Here is an 18,326-nt window from a genome sequence, read left to right on the forward strand (position 1 = left end):
TGTAATCATGTGACACCCAAATCATAAACAGTGAAGACAGATTTTCCGTATGAACAGATTCTCAGAGCTAGGAAGACAGAGTAAAACATTATTATCACGGTATTGTGGGGAAATACATAAGTGCTAAAATATTGCTTATACTTTTCATCATAGAATTTAAGCACATCAAAATGAGATATTATCTCTCATGTTAACGCTTGGAAGATTGAAAACGGATTTCATTACCATAAGCAATCAAACTTATCACAATAATCTTGCCCAAGTGGGCAAATAAAAATCTTGGACTAGTTTAAACCAATCAATATCGATCAAATACATGAAAAAGTCGGCACTTTGTACCGTGATAATAATGTTTTAAAGACTCTGTCTTCCTAGCTCTGAGAATCTGTTCATACGGAAAATCTGTCTTCACTGTTTATGATTTGGGTGTGTCACATGATTACATTAAGGAAGTTGTTGTACACAACGCTCTTACTCGTGAACAAGGAGGTGTGTTCTCCGAAACGCGTAGAGTGACAAGACCATTTAAAATAAAATCACGCTGAGATGAAGTTTGCGGCCATGGCATCGTTCTTGTGAAAACGTGGTAACGATTGTTGTTGTATATATATATATATATATATATTACCTACTGGCGGTCGGCAGTAGGTAGTTATAGTTAGGACCCTGTTTCCATAGGAAAACCGCAACATTCTATTTGGAATAACTTTGGCGCCGGTCGACGAATCCTCGCGAAATTTTCAAAATAGGTGGGGCGCTACGCTCCGCTCCTACCCTGAAAGTCTCGGGGGGATTCGTCAAGCGGGGGCTGAGAAAAAAGGGGGGTCCCAAAACGCGTTTTTCCCATGCATTTTTCCATAGGACCTTTAGACACAGCTACAGCCCGAACGGCTGAACAGAGTTACTTGAAATTTGGCAGAGAGGTAGTCCTCAGGTCAAGGAAGTGCCTTTTGTAGGTCTGGTGTAAATCTGTTCAGTAGTTCCTGAGAAAATAGCATTTAAATCAATATATATATCTGTGGCAGCTTACGGTGCGCTTACCGTGCGCTTACGGTAAGCTTACCGTACGCGTACGGTGACGTGCGCGAGCGCGATTCTGATTGGCTGTTAGATCTTAGTAAACATTCGAATCGGTCGAAACCAGCAAGCGGCGGCCGCCATTTTCTCTCTCGCACTCTGAGGGGGGGAGGAAAAACAAAGGCAAAAAACATCTAAAGGGGCTGTTTAGACAGCTTCTAACCCCCTAGCCTTGTTGATGGTGTCCCCAAAGAACCCCCAAGGCCAAAAAGTAAATTTATTTTTTTTTCGCAAAATCGCCGATTACGCTTACCGTACGCGTACGGTAAAAAATTTTTTTTATTTTTTTAAATTAACCATATTCTCCCCACCCCATGTGCAAATGGTGCCTGAAGGTCACGAATTGTTCATGGCATATATTATCAACTGAAAATGTAAAAGTTTAAAAAAAAAAAATCAACCATACTCCCCCCAACCCCGAGTGCAAATCAACGAAAATTTAAAAGTTTACCTTGCACAACGAAGCGCATAATATGCCCTCCATGTGCGCACGGTGCGCGAAGCGCATCGTGCGTACATGGCCCATCCAGCGTAACGTGCCCACCGTGCGTGCACGGCACTAACTGCGTAAAGTGGGAGCACGGTGCGCGAAGCGCACCGCGTGCTCACTGTGCGCGCACGGTGCGCGAAGCGCACCATGCGCGCACGGAACAAACTGCGTTAAGTGGGCGCGCACGCCACGAATGGCGTAAAGTAACTTAGCATTTAAAAAAACGTACAAATTCACTGAAAAAACCATAGGTTTCACACACGTTATAGTTAGGAATTAGCATTTAAAAAACCTTGCAAATTCACTGAAAAAACCATAGGTTTCACACAGGTTATAGTTAGCTGGACATTTTACTGATAAAAAACCTATGAAATTCCCCCGTTATAGTTAGTGCAGGCAACTATAACTCACGCGACCGCAATCCTCTGCTGATGACATATGTGTCTTTATGAAAAAAAAATATTTGTAATATATGTATAGCTAAAATTTAATGGAAGAAGACATGGGCAAATAAGTGTCTAAATACAGTATTAGCATCAGCAGAGGATTGCGGTCGCGTGAGTTATAGTTGCCTGCACTAACTATAACGGGGGAATTTCATAGGTTTTTTATCAGTAAAATGTCCAGCTAACTATAACATGTATGAAACCTATGGTTTTTTCAGTGAATATATATATATATATATATATCTACTGGCGGTCGCCAGTAGATAGTTATAGTAAGGACCGTGTTTCCATAGGAAATCTGGAAATTCTATTTTGAATAACTTTGGCACCGGTTGACGAATCCTCGCGAAATTTTCAAAACTAATGGGGCGCTCCGCTCAGCTCCTACCCTGAAAGTCTCGGGGTGATTCGTAAAGCGGGGGCTGAGAAAAAAGGGGGGTCCAAAAAAGCGTTTTCCCCATGCATTTTCCCATAGGACCTTTAGTAGAAGGTACAGCCCGAAACGGCTGAACAGAATTACTTGAAATTTGGCAAAGAGGTAGTCCTAAGGTCAGGCATGTGCCTTCTGCATATATGGTGTCAATCTGTTCAGTAGTTGCGGAGAAAATTGCATATAAAAGTACATACATATCTATAAGCGCCCACTATGCGCGCACGGTGCGCGCACCCTAACGTGCGCGAGCGCAATTCTGATTGGTGGTTACATGTTAGTCAACATTCGAATTGTCGAAATCAGGAAGTGTCGGCCGCCATTTTGTGTGTTTTGGTGTGTGACAGTGAAAAAGAAAGGTGGAGAACGTGAAAAGGGGGCAGGGTAGAGAGTTCCTGACCCCCTAGCCTTTGTCAGGGGATCCCTGAAGGACCCCGAAGGGTGAAAAAAACATTTTGTTTTTTTTTTCAAAAATTCGCGGGGTGCGCGCACCGTGCGCGCACGGTGAAAAACCTTAAAAAAAAACCATTTTAAACGAGCCATTCCATATTACAGGATACAGTCAATCTATAACTATATACAGAGGTAGTTTATTGTAAAATAAATATATAAAAATATAATAATACATACATAACTTAGCATTTAAAAAAACCTTACAAATTCACTTAAAAAACCATAGGTTTCACACACGTTATAGTTAGGAATTAGCATTTAAAAAACCTTGCAAATTCACTTAAAAAACCATAGGTTTCACACATGTTATAGTTTGCTGGACATTTCACTTGTAAAAAACCAATGAAATTCCCCCATAATAGTTAGTTCAGATAACTATAATTCGCGCGACCGCCACTCTATCACAAGGATGATGTCATCAGTGATGTCATGAGTGATGCCACTGACCATGTCATGAGTGATGTCATATGTGACGTCATGAGCAGTGGATTGCGGGCGCGCGAGTCATAGTTATCTGAACTAACTATAACGGGGGAATTTCATTGGTTTTTTACGAGTGAAATGTCCAGCTAACTATAACATGTGTGAAACCTATGGTTTTTTAAGTGAATTTGTAAGGTTTTTTAAATGCTAATTCCTAACTATAACGTGTGTGAAACCCATGGTTTTTTAAGTGAATATATATATATATATTCACTGAAAAAACCATAGGTTTCACACACGTTATAGTTAGGAATTAGCATTTAAAAAACCTTGCAAATTCAGTGAAAAACCATAGGTTTCACACATGTTATAGTTAGCTGGACATTTTACTGATAAAAAACCAATGAAATTCCCCCGTTATAGTTAGTGCAGGCAACTATAACTCACGCGACCGCAATCCTCTGCTGATGACATATGTGTCTTTATGAAAAAAAAATATTTGTAATTTATGTATAGCTAAAATTTAATGGAAGAAGACATGGGCAAATAATTGTCTAAATACAGTATTAGCATCAGCAGAGGATTGCGGTCGCGTGAGTTATAGTTGCCTGCACTAACTATAACGGGGGAATTTCATTGGTTTTTTATCAGTAAAATGTCCAGCTAACTATAACATGTGTGAAACCTATGGTTTTTCACTGAATTTGCAAGGTTTTTTAAATGCTAATTCCTAACTATAACGTGTGTGAAACCTATGGTTTTTTCAGTGAATTTGTACGGTTTTTTAAATGCTAAGTTACTTTACGCCATTCGTGGCGTGCGCGCCCACTTAACGCAGTTCGTTCCGTGCGCGCACGGTGCGCTTCGCGCACCGCGCGCGCACAGTGAGCACGCGGTGCGCTTCGCGCACCGCGCACCCACTTTACGCAGTTAGTGCCGTGGAAGGGGCATGTACGCACGATGCGCTTCGCGCACCGTGCGCACATGGAGGAGATATTATGCGCTTCGTTGTGAAAGATAAGCTTTTCAATTTTCTGCTTCACTGGATATGCCATGCGCAAATGGTGTCCTAAGGGCACCATTTGCACACGGGGTGGGGAAATTGTGAATAATTGTTTTTTTTTAAAAAAAAATTACGGTACACGTACGGTAAGCGTAATCGGCGATTTTTCGTAAAAAAATAAAAATGATTTTTTGGCCTTGGGGGATCTTTGGGGACACATTGATCAAGGCTAGGTGGTTAGGAGCTGTCTAAACAGTCCCTTTACATGTTTTTGGCCTTTGTTTTTGCTCCCCTCCTCAGAGTGCGAGAGAGAAAATGGCGGCCGCCGCTTCCTGGTTTCGAACAATTCGAATGTTTACTAAGATCTAACAGCCAATCAGAATCGCGCTCGCGCACGTCACCGTACGCGTACGGTAAGCTTACCGTAAGCGCACGGTAAGCGCACCGTAAGCTGCCACAGATATATATATTGATTTAAATGCTATTTTCTCAGGAACTACTGAACAGATTTACACCAGACCTACAAAAGGCACTTCCTTGACCTGAGGACTACCTCTCTGCCAAATTTCAAGTAACTCTGTTCAGCCGTTTGGGCTGTAGCTGTGTCTAAAGGTCCTATGGAAAAATGCATGGGAAAAACGCATTTTGGGACCCCCCTTTTATCTCAGCCCCGCTTGACGAATCCCCCCGAGACTTTCAGTGTAGGAGCGAAGCGTAGCGCCCCACCTATTTTGAAAATTTCGCGAGGATTCGTCGACCGGCGCCAAAGTTATTCCAAATAGAATGTTGCGGATTTCCTATGGAAACAGGGTCCTAACTATAACTATCTACTGGCGACCGCCAGTAGATAATTTATATTTATATATATTCACAGAAAAAAACATAAGTTTGAGGCACGTTATAGTTAGGAATTAGCATTTAAAAAACCTCAGAAATTCACTGAAAAAAACATAGGTTTCAGGGGTGTTATAGTTAGCTGGACTTTTCACTTGTACAAAACCATTGAAATTCCCCCGTTATAGTTAGTTCAGCTAACTATAACTCGCGCGCCCGCAATGCACTGCTGATGACGTCACATATTACATCACTCATGACATGGTCAGTGAAATCACTCATGACATCACTGATGACATCTCAAATGACATCACTGATGACATCATCCAGTGAATGTGTGTTTTTCTGAAAATTAAATATGTTTTATATATGGATATCTCAAGGTCGATGGAAGAATAAATGGGTATATAAGTGTCTAAATGGATGATTTGTTTTTGAAAAATTGATTGTGTAACTGACTGATTAAGTGTATCATAGTGAATACATGGCTTAGTGAGTAATGTTTAAATATGTAAATATCTGTATCAGTCTCTCACTTTGTGTATAAGTGGCTGCATGAGTTGGTGAGTAGATACATGGGTGTCTATATAGGTTATTAGTTGGTTTTTTGAGTATCAGTCTGAGTGTCTGCATGGTTCGGTGGGGGGTATTACGTAGTGCATAGGTGCATGAATGAGTGACTCACTCTTTGTATGTGTTGAAGACAGCATGTGTGCAGGACTGTATGGGTGGATGAGTGTGTGTATGGGTGTGTTAGTGAGTGAATGACTGTCTCAATAGTGTCTTTATGAGTAACTACATATGTTTTAAACTAGTATATGTGACTATTGGTGTATATAAGTGAGTATATGTGAGAGTGAGAGATTGAAAGAGTTCCTGTATGAATAAGTATGCGTTTCTATAAGTGATTGTTTAAAAGACTAAGTATGTGTAAGTTTCCGTAGAAGTAAGTGTGGTGGTGTGTGTATAACTGTATATGCAAATAAATGTATGTTTGATTCTTTATTAGCATGAGTGACTATGTGTGTGAGTAACTCTATGGATGAGTGGCATTGTGTAACAGGATGTATAGGTGTATGAGTACATATGATGAGTGAATACATGTATGAGTGACTGTATAGGACTGTTGGTGAATGAGTGGATGTGTATGTGGATCTTAGAATTACTGAAGAGGTTGTTGTAACTGGTATTGGTATGTCCATTGTTTTGAAAAGTTTAGTCTCTATTTTTGAATGTGTGTATCAAAGGTTATATTAGGGTGAGAGGAGGTCTGCCACTCTATCACAAGGATGATGTCATCAGTGATGTCATCAGTGATGTCATTTGAGATGTCATCAGTGATGTCATGAGTGATGTCACTGACCATGTCATGAGTGATGTAATATGTGACGTCATCAGCAGTGCATTGCGGGCGCGCGAGTTATAGTTAGCTGAACTAACTATAACAGGGGAATTTCAATGGTTATGTACAAGTGAAAAGTCCAGCTAACTATAACACCCCTGAAACCTATGTTTTTTTCAGTGAATTTCTGAGGTTTTTTAAATGCTAATTCCTAACTATAACGTGCCTGAAACTTATGGTTTTTTCTGTGAATTTCAAAGGTTTTTTAAATGCTAATTTCTAACTATGCCTACAGAGATAGGACATGTGAAGAAAGAAGAAAAAATGCACAGAAAGAAAAAAAAGAAGTGCAGAAAGAAGCAACAGAAGTCCTCAAAGACGAAGAAAAGTGCAGGAAGAAGGATAACATGCAGAAAGAACAAAAAGAAGAGCAGAAAGAAGCCTTGTTGCAAAATCATCCTGTGCCCTCAACTTTTTCAGACGGATACTGGTCGTAACTGAGTCTGACTAACCAGTCCTAGAGCCAGTGCTATGTTAAAAGACACTTAGAATACAGTGAAAACACCTACATACACTAGGGAACATTATGCGTTGGGGTCCCCCTGTGATTAGCATGACCTCCTCTGTAAGCCCCTAGTATATAATAGGGCAGGGGGATTAAAACTACCTATTAAAACAGGCCACAGGGCGTTTTTGCACATGTTAACTCAGGCCCCGTCCCCTCCCTTCACCACTGTGTAAACACGCCCTGTGTCTGTTTTTAGTTATTATTATGGAGTTTTGTAGAGCGCATGGTTACGCACCCCGGCGTGTCCCCGCGCTAAGAGGAGAAGCAATAAGGCGGCCCGTGCAAGAAATCATACCAGTGCAGTGCGGAACAGATGCGTTTTTAGTGCTTTACGAAAACTGCTTTCTGAGGATTCAAGGCGCAGCTCCAACGGTAGTAGGTTCCATTTTTTTGCTGCCAAAAATCTGAAAGACCTTCCTCCCATTCTGGCCTTTCGAACTTTGGGGATGGTGACCAGTCCAGTGTCCGAGGATCTGAGCGACCGCCCAGGCCTGTAGGGAGTAATGAGATTACAGAGAGGAGTGGGTGCCCTACACGTGACGATGTTGGGAGATTAAGTTCATTTGAATCCTGAGGGTCCCTAGGGTCCAACTAGCCCACTAGGTACCTCCAGTAAGTGCCACAGAGCTGCGTTGCAGAGAGGTGTAAAAAGTGGCACGGCCTGGACCACCTCTCTGCAATGCAGCTCAGTGGCGCTTATTGGAAGCACTTGGTGGGCTAGTTAGCCCCCAGGGGCCCTCAGTATTGAAGGAAAATTATATCCCCAATTTAAAACGTGCCATAGTGCGTGTTTGCACACGTCACCTCAGGCCCCGTCCCCTCCCTTCACCACTGTGTAAACGCGCCCTGTGGCTGTTCTAAGTTGAGAGATTAAGTCCCCTTGAATCCTAAGGGTCCCTAGGGTCAAACTAGACCACTAGGTACCTCCAGTAAGCGCCACAGAGCTGCGTTGCAGAGAGGTGTAAAAAGGAGCTTGGCCTCAGAACACCTGTCTGCAGCGCAGCTCCCTGGTGCAAACTGGACATGCCTGTTGGGCTAGTTGGCCCTCAGGGACCCTTAGTATTGAAGAGGACTTAATTCCCCAACTTACAACTCGCCAGGGGGCGCGTTTGCAGAGTGCTGCAAGGAGGGGGCGTGGCCTCCGGCACGATGCCAGTCTTTTATTTATTTTAATTTTTTAAGAAGGGGGGCTGTGTTGTTCCCCTTCTTATTCTAATTTATTGGCCCTGATGATCCCATCCCCAAGGACCTGTCTCCTAATTATATTTTTTTGACCCCAATCCCCAGGGCCGGACACTGTTTTTTATTATTTTTAAAAAATATATATTTATAGACACACCTAGGGCATGCTGGACAAACCGTACGTACCTATCACCATGACGATTTGCGTGATATTCATTAAAAGGCGACTATGCATACAATCAATCCACGTGGAATGTATTTACACCACTAGTGAAGCTCTGACATGTCTGATGCCCTACCGTGCCTAATCCCGGTAGACACCCTTGTCGTTTATTTATACAAACATGGGTAGCTATTGACGGGCACATTTAATACACATGCACACCAAGCCATTCAAAGGGGATTCGACAAAAATTCGACCAAAACTATGCAAGAAACCCCCCTCACGGTTAATAAAACACACATCCACTGCCGGATGTGTAATACTTTTTATTTTACTCTCTGGAAAGGGGACGAACATCACTTGAGAGTCACAGCGTGCTCCTGGCAGAGCCCAATGCTGTGTTACACCCACCATTGCCTGCCGAGTGCCACACACCTCTGTGTTGTATTCCACTAGCTAGTGCATATGCTATGACACTCTCTAGCCCATGTGCACTGTAACACCACCCCGTGAATATGTCATGCCACACTTGTCTTCGCACGGGTTATATTGCCCCATCTAACGTGCCTTCCTCGATGCCTATGTTATAACGCACAGTGCTATGCCATACATATTACAATCTGGGATCCATATCTTTGTCACAGTGCATATGCAACGTTACACTCCCCAGCACATATTTTATATTACAACTTTAGAGACTAGTTAGGTTACACAACACTGCCCTGTGCATATTACACTCCAAGGCGCATATCGCATAGCACGCGCTAGTGCCTGTGCTATCTCGCGCTCTCCAATGAATCTGTCATTGCGCACAATGTATTGCATATTATATTTCACGCCCGGTTCATCTTATATCACACTTTTTGGTGCATAGTTTATACCATACACTATATCTAGTTTTCATTTTCAATCGTGCTCTCAGGACTATGTTCTATATAACACTGTGTTCACCTACCCTTTTCACGGGCATTACATTTTGCGATAGGGGGTGGAGGGTCAAGGGGTGTTTCTGCCAAGTGAGCCCGGAGTCACAGTCACAAACGTCCTCTTCTTCCTGAATAAAAGTGAGATTATGCTGCATACTTGTTCATATTTTAAGTAGTTAGCACAGACACACGTTTTAAAAACAATAAAGTTCCTAATACCCGCCTTCTCTGAACAGTTAGCTTGCTGCCCCATCCCCCTCCTCCCTATCCTCTGTTGTGTGAATCCATGGACTAGCCTCCTCCCTCCTGCCATGCATGGTCTGATGTGCTGCCACTGCCCTCAATTTAGTATGATGTACCAGTCCACTCCTCCTGCCCTCCATTGCCCAATTCTATGCCCCATCATTGACCTCCTGCTTAAACTCTGTGCTTAGCTTGCTGCCCCTATTCTCCTTCCCCCTGCCCTCCGATGTCTTTGTGTATGCCCCTGCTCCATCCTTTTTGCCCACCATGTTCCATGGACCTGCCACTCCTATCTACTCTGAGTGTTCTGTTGAGCTGCCACTCCCCTCCCACCTGCCTAGCATTGTCAGATGACTGTAACCTGTCCCTGCCACCTCCACCCTGCCTGTCCACATGCCATGCCCCTATCCTCTTCCTCCTGTCCTACATGGTCCATTGTACTGCCACACCCTTCTGCCCTCCCTGGTCTGTTGTGCTGCAACTGCTCCTCCTGCCTGCCCCGTGCGGTCTGTTGTGAGGCCCCTTCCCCTGAACTTTGTTGTCTGTGCACAGGTCCTGACCCTCCCTTCTATCCTCCATCGTCCTTTGTGCATGCCCCTGCACCCTCCTTCTTGCCCATCATAGCCATTGTGCTACCAATAACCCTCCCACTTGCCATGCATGGTCTTTTGTGCTGCCATGGCCCCTCCCACCTTCCCTGTGTGGTCAGTTAGCTGCCCCTGAACCCCTCCCACCTTCCCTCCATGGTCTGTGTGTATGCCATCACAGTCTCACTGTTGCTCTTCATGGTGTGTCTTGCTTCTAGTGCCCATCCCGCCTGACCTCCATGGCTATCTTGCTGCTCCTGCCCTGCCCCCTTGCCCCCAGCCCTCTGTTTACATGTGCAGACCCCTACTCCCTCCCTCCTGGCTTGTCTGTTCCATTGTAATGCCCCTGATCCATCCCTCCTGCCCTTTATGGTCTGTTATGCTGCAGCTTTCTCTCCTGTCTGTCCATTATGGTCCTGACTCTTGCCCCTCTGTTCTCTGTTGTCCATGTGCATGGTCCTGTCCCCTCCCTCTTGCTTTCTATGGATTGTTGTGCTGCACTCCCGTCCCGCATGCCCTGTGTGGTGTATTGTGCTGCTGCAAACCCTGATGCCTGCCCTGCAGGGTCAGTTTGGTGCACCTCTCCATGTCCCTCCTGTCCTCTGTTATCCAAGTCCATGTCCCTACCCCATTTCCTTCCATGATCCAATGTACCATACTTGCGAACATTTTGAACTTGGTAAGAGGGAAATTTTGAAAAAAAATTGGGGTATTGATTTTCCCCTTTGAGTTACATTGAAAAAGATGAGATTGTAGACAGGAGACAGATAAAATAAAGCCCATTTGAGCTTAAAAACATTGGACGTTTCCTGGCTGAATCGGGTCTGTTGGCATGTATGGTTGTACTACCATTGACCCTTCCTTCTGCCCACAATGGTCTATTACATTGCCACAGCCTCTCTTGCAAGTCCTGTATTGTTGGTTTGTTGCCCCTGCCCCCCTTTCCACTGCCCTCCATAGTCTGTTGTGCTGCCACGGCCCTTCCTGCCTGCTCAGTGTGGTTAAATTGTTGCCTTTGCACCCTCCTACCTGCCTTCAATTTTCAGAGTCCGTGCCCCTGGCCTCTGCCTCTCAACAGTATCCTAATGAACAACTAGATTGCTAACATTCTATATTTATTACAAAAGTGTGGAACGCCTGACGTCATCTTGATGTAATCAAAACTGTAATACCTAGAGCATTTCCTTTAGAAATTACATATATGACAGGGTCTTATTGGCATCGAAATTATGGTTAGTTCTCTAAAAGACTAAAATAAGGACATATTTTCTGAGTTTTCAAATAGCGAGAAAGCACTTTTAAATTATTTGTTACCTTTATGTTTTTTTATCCAGTTGACCACTTGATTAAATGTTGCACTTAGGGGAGAGGATGTGGTGTTACTTCTAGAACTGCAGACTTTGCAACTGAGGAACCAGGTTGGAGTTTCTGCTTCAGCTCGACATTCTGTGATTCTGGACAAATCACTTAGTCTCCCCATGTCTACAACCAAAATGAATTTGTTCTTGTGTGATGTAACCAATGCTCATGTAAAGCACTCCAATACCTGACAAGTCTGCACTATATAACACTGCAAAAACACAAAATAATAAGGGTTTTGCACACTTCTGTCATTGGGCTATATTTGGGCTACATCTGGGTGATTTTGGGCTACATTTGGGCTCTTTTGTCTCCGGTGGCCATCTTGGGAGATTTATTTGTTATGAAGTTTCCTAATTTCCTCATGTACTGCAGTCTCCTCAGTAGGAAATGCTTTCATTTTTTTACTTTGATTCCATCATGAAGGTATTCAGATATGTCACACATTTGCCATAAATTCTGAATGTTAGCACTCTAGTTGCTCATTAGATCACTGTAGTAAAACTACTGCTCACCATGGAAGTCTGCTCCTGGTATTAAAAGTGCATGTTTCAGTCTGCATGTCAGAAGTTTTTTAATGAAATAGAAGAGGATTTGAGAAGTCACTCAAAATGTGCCCTCATTTTCTTTCTTCAGCATTAATTGTTACCAGTTTATTCCAATCAAGATGGCTTCAGGTGTGCCATACTTTTGTCATAATGAAGACAGTAAGCGCTCTAGTTGTTTTTAAGAACACTCTGGGACATTCTGTTATTGGGCTATACTTGGGCTACATCTGGGTGATATTTGGGCTACATTTGGGCTCTTTTGTCTCTGGTGGCCATCTTGGCAGACTTATTTGTTATGAAGTTTCCTAATTTCCTCATTTACTGCAGTCTCCTCAGTAGGAAATACTTTCAGTTTTTTACTTTGATTCCAAAGGCATTCAGATGTGTCACACATTTGCCATAAATTCAGAATGTTAGCACTCTTTTTGCTCATTAGATCACTGTAGTAAAGCTACTGCTCACCAGGGAAAACTGCTGCTGGTATTGAAAGTACATGTTTCAGTCTGCATGTCAGAATTTTTTATTGAAATAGAAGAGGATTTGAGAAGTCACTCAAAATGTGCCCTAATTTTTCTTTCTGCAGCACTAATCATACTTTTTATGGAAAAATGAACCCCCTCATTTTGTTCCTTTTTAAATTAAATGTTTTAAGAGTTACTACTTTAATCCAAGCAAGATGGCTTCAGGTGTGCCATACGTTTATCATAAGTAGGACTGTTAGCGCTCTAGTTGTTCTTTGGAACACTCTGGGAAGCTGCAGTAGAACACAAAGGAATCAACTGACAGTCTCTGCCCTTGTTGGATGTACATGTTTTACTGAGAATGTCAGACTTCATTCTCACATGACTGAGAAAGATAATGTGAATTTACAGAAAATAAGCTCTCAGTTTAGCTTATAGATCACCTTCCAAACCTCTGTGGGAAAAGCATGAGAAAATATTTTTCTCTCAATCATGATATCCCAGCTGAAGGCTTTTTCACATGGTGAAATCACCTTAGAACATACCACAATTCCTAAAATGAGTATGGTACCATCAACAAATGATTTATAATGTAACTAAAGTCTTAAAACCTTCTATTAACTGCAATGCTTTTTAATGAGATGCTATCATGTATATTGGTCCCAAGATGGCTGCCAACACTTCTTGGATGAAGTGCTGACAGCCAATCAGATCTCAGGATGAGATGTGTGGTTAGGCTCCACCCACATATATATATGATTTTACTTTTGATTTTGTCAGGAACTACTGAACAGATTGACACCAGACCTGCAAAAGGCACATCCCTGACCTGAGGACTACCTCTCTGCCAAATTTCAAGTAATTCTGTTCAGCCGTTCGGGCTGTACCTTGGACTAAAGGTCCCTATGGAAAATTGCATGGGGAAAACGAGTTTTGGGACCCCCCTTTTTTCTCAGCCCCTGCTTGACGAATCCCCCCGAGACTTTCAGGGTAGGAGCGGAGCGCCCCACCTATTTTGAAAATTTCGCGAGGATTCGTCAACCGGCGCCAAAGTTATTCCAAATAGAATGTTGTGGATTTCCTATGGAAACACGGTCCTAACTATAACTATCTACTGGCGACCGCCAGTAGATAATATATAATACACTAAGGTGCCGATCACGATCCGGTAAAAACTGGGTACGAACCGTCGGACGGAGCATATTCTCCGTCCGACGCGTACCCGGTCGTCAAAATATACAAACATGGAATTACGATTCGCACGGAAACTCCATTTCCGTACGAATCGTACAAAACCCCGACCGACGAAAATAAACATACAAATGTGATCCGGGAAAGCGCCGACGTGACGTCGGGACGCACGCAGCCTGCCATTCACGAACCAGGAATCACGATTCGCACCGACGTCATCCCGCACGGTGAATATTTTCCGGCTGCCAAAAACTGCCGGGAAATCAGGACGACACGAACAAGGAGTACCTGTACGCGACGGACAGACATGGACCCGAACCTACGTGTCATCCCGGCCCTCATAGCAGTCGACCTCCTCTACAGGTTCGGACGCAGACGCCGCAGAAGGTCAGAACAACAAAGGGAGGGGGGAAGGGGGGGGGCAGGACCAGGGGCAGGCCACAAAACACCCACCAAAGTCACACAGCACACATGCCCTGGACATACCTGACCCCCAGGCCCTGGTCACTACGAGGGGGTGGGGGCGTGTCCAGCAAAGCCAGCGTCTGCCACAATGGAAGTGCCTGACGACGCGAACCGGCAACACAACAATACAGGTACGTCCCGTACCCACGCCTTAAGAGCGTGGGTACGAGTCGTACCCCGCCCACACCTACGTCATCCCAACAATGGCGGGACGGCTGTACCCACGTGGCAAAGGCCTGGGTACGGCCCGCACAAGCATCACATAGCGTGGGGACGCATATGTACGGACCGTACCCCCACCCCCGTATGCATGGAGCGCACCCCCAACCGCAACAGTGTAAGTATGACCCGTACCCTCACCCGCGTACGTATGGAGCGTACCCCCCACCCCAACAGTGTAAGGACGACCCGTACCCTCACACGCATACGTATGGAGCGTACCCCCCACCCCAACAGTGTAAGTACGACCCGTACCCTCACCCGCGTACGTATGGAGCGTACCCCCACCCCAACAGTGTAAGTACGACCCGTACCCTCACACGCGTACGTATGGAGCGTACCCCCACCCCAACAGTGTAAGTATGACCCGTACCCTCACCCGCGGACGTATGGAGTGTACCCCCCACCCCAACAGTGTAAGTACGACCGGTACCCTCACCCGCGTACGTATGGAGCGTACCACCCACCCCAACAGTGTAAGTATGACCCGTACCCTCACCCGCGTACGTATGGAGCGTACCCTCAACCGCAACAGTGTAAGTACGACCCGTACCCTCACCCACGTACGTATGGAGCGTACCCCCCACCCCAACAGTGTAAGTACGACCCGTACCCTCACCCTCGTACGTATGGAGCGTACCCCCCACCCCAACAGCATAAGTACGACCCGTACCCTCACAGGCGTACGTATGGAGCGTACCCCCCACCCCAACAGTGTAAGTACGACCCGTACCCTCACCCGCGTACGTATGGAGCGTACCCCCCACCCCAACAGTGTAAGTACGACCCGTACCCTCACCCGCGGACGTATGGAGTGTACCCCCCACCCCAACAGTGTAAGTACGACCCGTACCCTCACCCGCGTACGTATGGAGCATACCCCCCACCCCAACAGTGTAAGTACGACCCGTACCCTCACACGCGTACGTATACGTCCCACCCCAACAGTGTAAGTACGACCCGTACCCTCACCCGCGTATGCATGGAGCGTACCCCCACCCCAACCGTGTATGTACGACACGTACCCCCACCTCGTATGCATGGAGCTAACCCACACCCGTGTATGTTCTAAGCGTACATATCGTGAAATAGGAGGGGTGGGTGCAGAGTCCTCCCAGCAGTGCCCAGACACAGGAGGGGTGGGTGCAGAGTCCTCCCAGCAGTGCCCAGACACAGGAGGGGTGTGTGCAGAGTCCTCCCAGCAGTGCCCAGAGACAGGAGGGGTGGGTGCCTATCACTCACAGCAGTGCCTAGAGACAGGAGGGGTGGGTGCAGTGTCCTCCCAGCAGTTCCCAGACACAGGAGGGGTGGGTGCCTAACACTCCCAGCAGTGCCCAGACACAGGAGGGGTGGGTGCCTATCACTCACAGCAGTGCCCAGAGACAGGAGGGGTGGGTGCAGAGTCCTCCCAGCAGTGCCCAGACACAGGAGGGGTGGGTGCAGAGTCCTCCCAGCAGTGCCCAGAGACAGGAGGGGTGGGTGCAGAGTCCTCCCAGCAGTGCCCAGACACAGGAGGGGTGTGTGCAGAGTCCTGTGGCCAGGAGAGCTGAGGGGAGGGGATTTGGAGGGAGTGGATTGGGTGGAATGCGGACTCCCACTCTGGCTGCATGACTTATGTTTGCCCCCCGACCCAGTGGGTGTGCCTACTTCACCCTGTGTGTGCGTGCCAGGAGGTGTGCGTATGACCTTCCCTGCTGGTGTGGTGCCTGTGTCTGTTGTGGTGGGTGCATGCTGACGTCTGGGTGTACGTGGGACAGGCATGGGAGTGGGAAGTGTGGATGGGGCAGGGGTAGGGGGTGGGACGTAGCACTGCAGGAGACCCACTGCTGCAGTCAGTGTTGAGTCTATGGACCTCAGCAACTGGCGTTGGTCAGCCTGCGATGAAAAAATGCCCTCCAAGTATGCCTCCATGTTGTGCAGCACTTGGCTGTGGCCATGGAGGACATTAAGGATTGCAGCCTGACCAACCTGCAACTGCCGCTGGATGTCCACAGACTCAGCATTGGCGGCAGCAGTGGAGACAGGGGCAGGGGGTGTGGTGCCTGGCAGGAAGGAGACATGTGGTGACCGGGCACGCTGGGAAGGGACACGAGCAAGTGGGAGGCGGCTGATGGCAATGGAGGGGGCGGGGTGCGATGTTGTGCCGCTGTCAGCTGCTGGTGCAGCCTCCGCCCACTCAGAGAGATCATCCTCGGACCCGTCAGCTTCACATTCAGTCGTGCCAGTGGACAGGCCCTTGGCCTCACTCTCCTCCGCCTCAGTACCACTCAATGTGCCAGGCACGATGTCAACGCTGGCACTGGTGCTCGGTCCATCCGCTCCGTCTGTGCTCATGTCTCCCTCCGTGTCCCCCGACGATGCTGTGGGCAAGGTGAAGAGACAGCAATTAATCACACACCTGTATACATATGTCACATGAGTCCAATCTACATAGGTTACAGTGCATAGCCTGCAAAGAAAGATCAGTAACACCTACAAAACAAGGTACAGATGTAGGGCATGCAACACACAGTTGGTTGACCCACCATGCCAATGAAAATCCATGGAGAGCATGACACAATAGCAAATGACATGAAATGGAGTTTGACATAGGAGCCAGGCCCTGGGGACAATCCAGCACTGCATCTGCACCACACAGCGTTGCCGAAAATAGGGATGAGGAGGGACCATATCCATGAACTTGAGGCACATGCTGCATAGGTAATACTGAAAACATGCCCACCATGACTGGCTCACTGCACCTTGAGTGTGTGTCCAGACAAACATCTTACACTGGCCAGACCTAGCAAGGAGAATTCTGGTTTTGACATGTAGGCTTGGCCCGCACCAACCACCCCCTACATGAGACAATTTGTTGAGACACAGGTGGCACTTACATCTCTTAGTCTGGGTGAAATACACAGGGGCTGCATAAATGCAAGATTGGGCGCAAAATACCCAAGGTGCGCCTGTCCAAATAATCATGTACAAATGGCCACCATCAGATGATTGTAACAAGACACACAGGCACTGGCCACGTGAGTATGAACAAGGAAAATCAGGTCAGGCTGTACAGTGGACACTTGTACTACATTTTACGTCATTATACATGGCGCCAGGGGACAATGGCACAGAGCACAACCTATGCTGTAGACACTGAGAGTGTCCACGTTTTGTGATGACACACATGACACCTAGGAAAATATGCCCCAGGGGACAGTAGTGGCCACACAACTCCATGGTCCTGAATGGGAATGACTGCAACACACGCCACCATCCCTGCACCATGCGTATCGCACACTCATGCACATCATGTCACAGGCCACAACATAGGACATGCGCGCTGTAAGGCATTACACTTGAGAGACTAACTCCCATGTCTGGACTCAGCATCAGTGCCAACTGACATGGAACCCACATGTACTGAACTGGACAGGGCACAGGCAAGGTCCCAAAACCTGTTACACACCACCCCCACACATGATGCTACAGGCATAGTTCACGTGGAGAAAGCGGCAGCCGACATTACCTTGTGAAGGAGTGACTACACACAGACCAGAGAACACATTGCAAGGAGGGGAAGGGAGGCAGGAGAGCACAGCTATACTGTGGGTAACTGGATCTGCACAGCACCTTTAAACCCTGCCAGTGTATCCATGCAACTGTGCACTTACAAATGCTGGTGACACACAACAAACACACATGTACCTACCCCTTTCCTGCTGCTGCTTCTCCTGTAAGCGCCTCTCCAAGTCTGGAAATACCACCGCCAGCACACGCTTGTGGATGTGGGTCAGACGGCGGCGCCCGCGGTTCTTATGGGTCTCAGGTGAGTCCCCCAGCAGGACCCGTGCGATCCTCCACGTCCAGCACCGGATATCCTGCCAGCGTTTCCTCACCTGGGCCAGGCGCCGCTTGCGACCATCCGCACTCCTCA

The 18,326-nt window shown here is 46.5% G+C and overlaps 1 long non-coding RNA gene across 2 annotated transcripts in view; it reads left to right on the top strand.

The window, feature by feature from the left end:
- The window catches only part of LOC146862096 (uncharacterized), a 187,462-nt gene that overhangs the window by 72,457 nt on the left and 96,679 nt on the right, over positions 1–18,326 (top strand). The gene's annotated exons all lie outside the window — the stretch shown is intronic.

The sequence above is a fragment of the Triturus cristatus genome, chromosome 2_2 (genome assembly GCF_964204655.1).
Source record: "Triturus cristatus chromosome 2_2, aTriCri1.1, whole genome shotgun sequence".
NCBI lineage: Eukaryota > Metazoa > Chordata > Amphibia > Caudata > Salamandridae > Triturus > Triturus cristatus.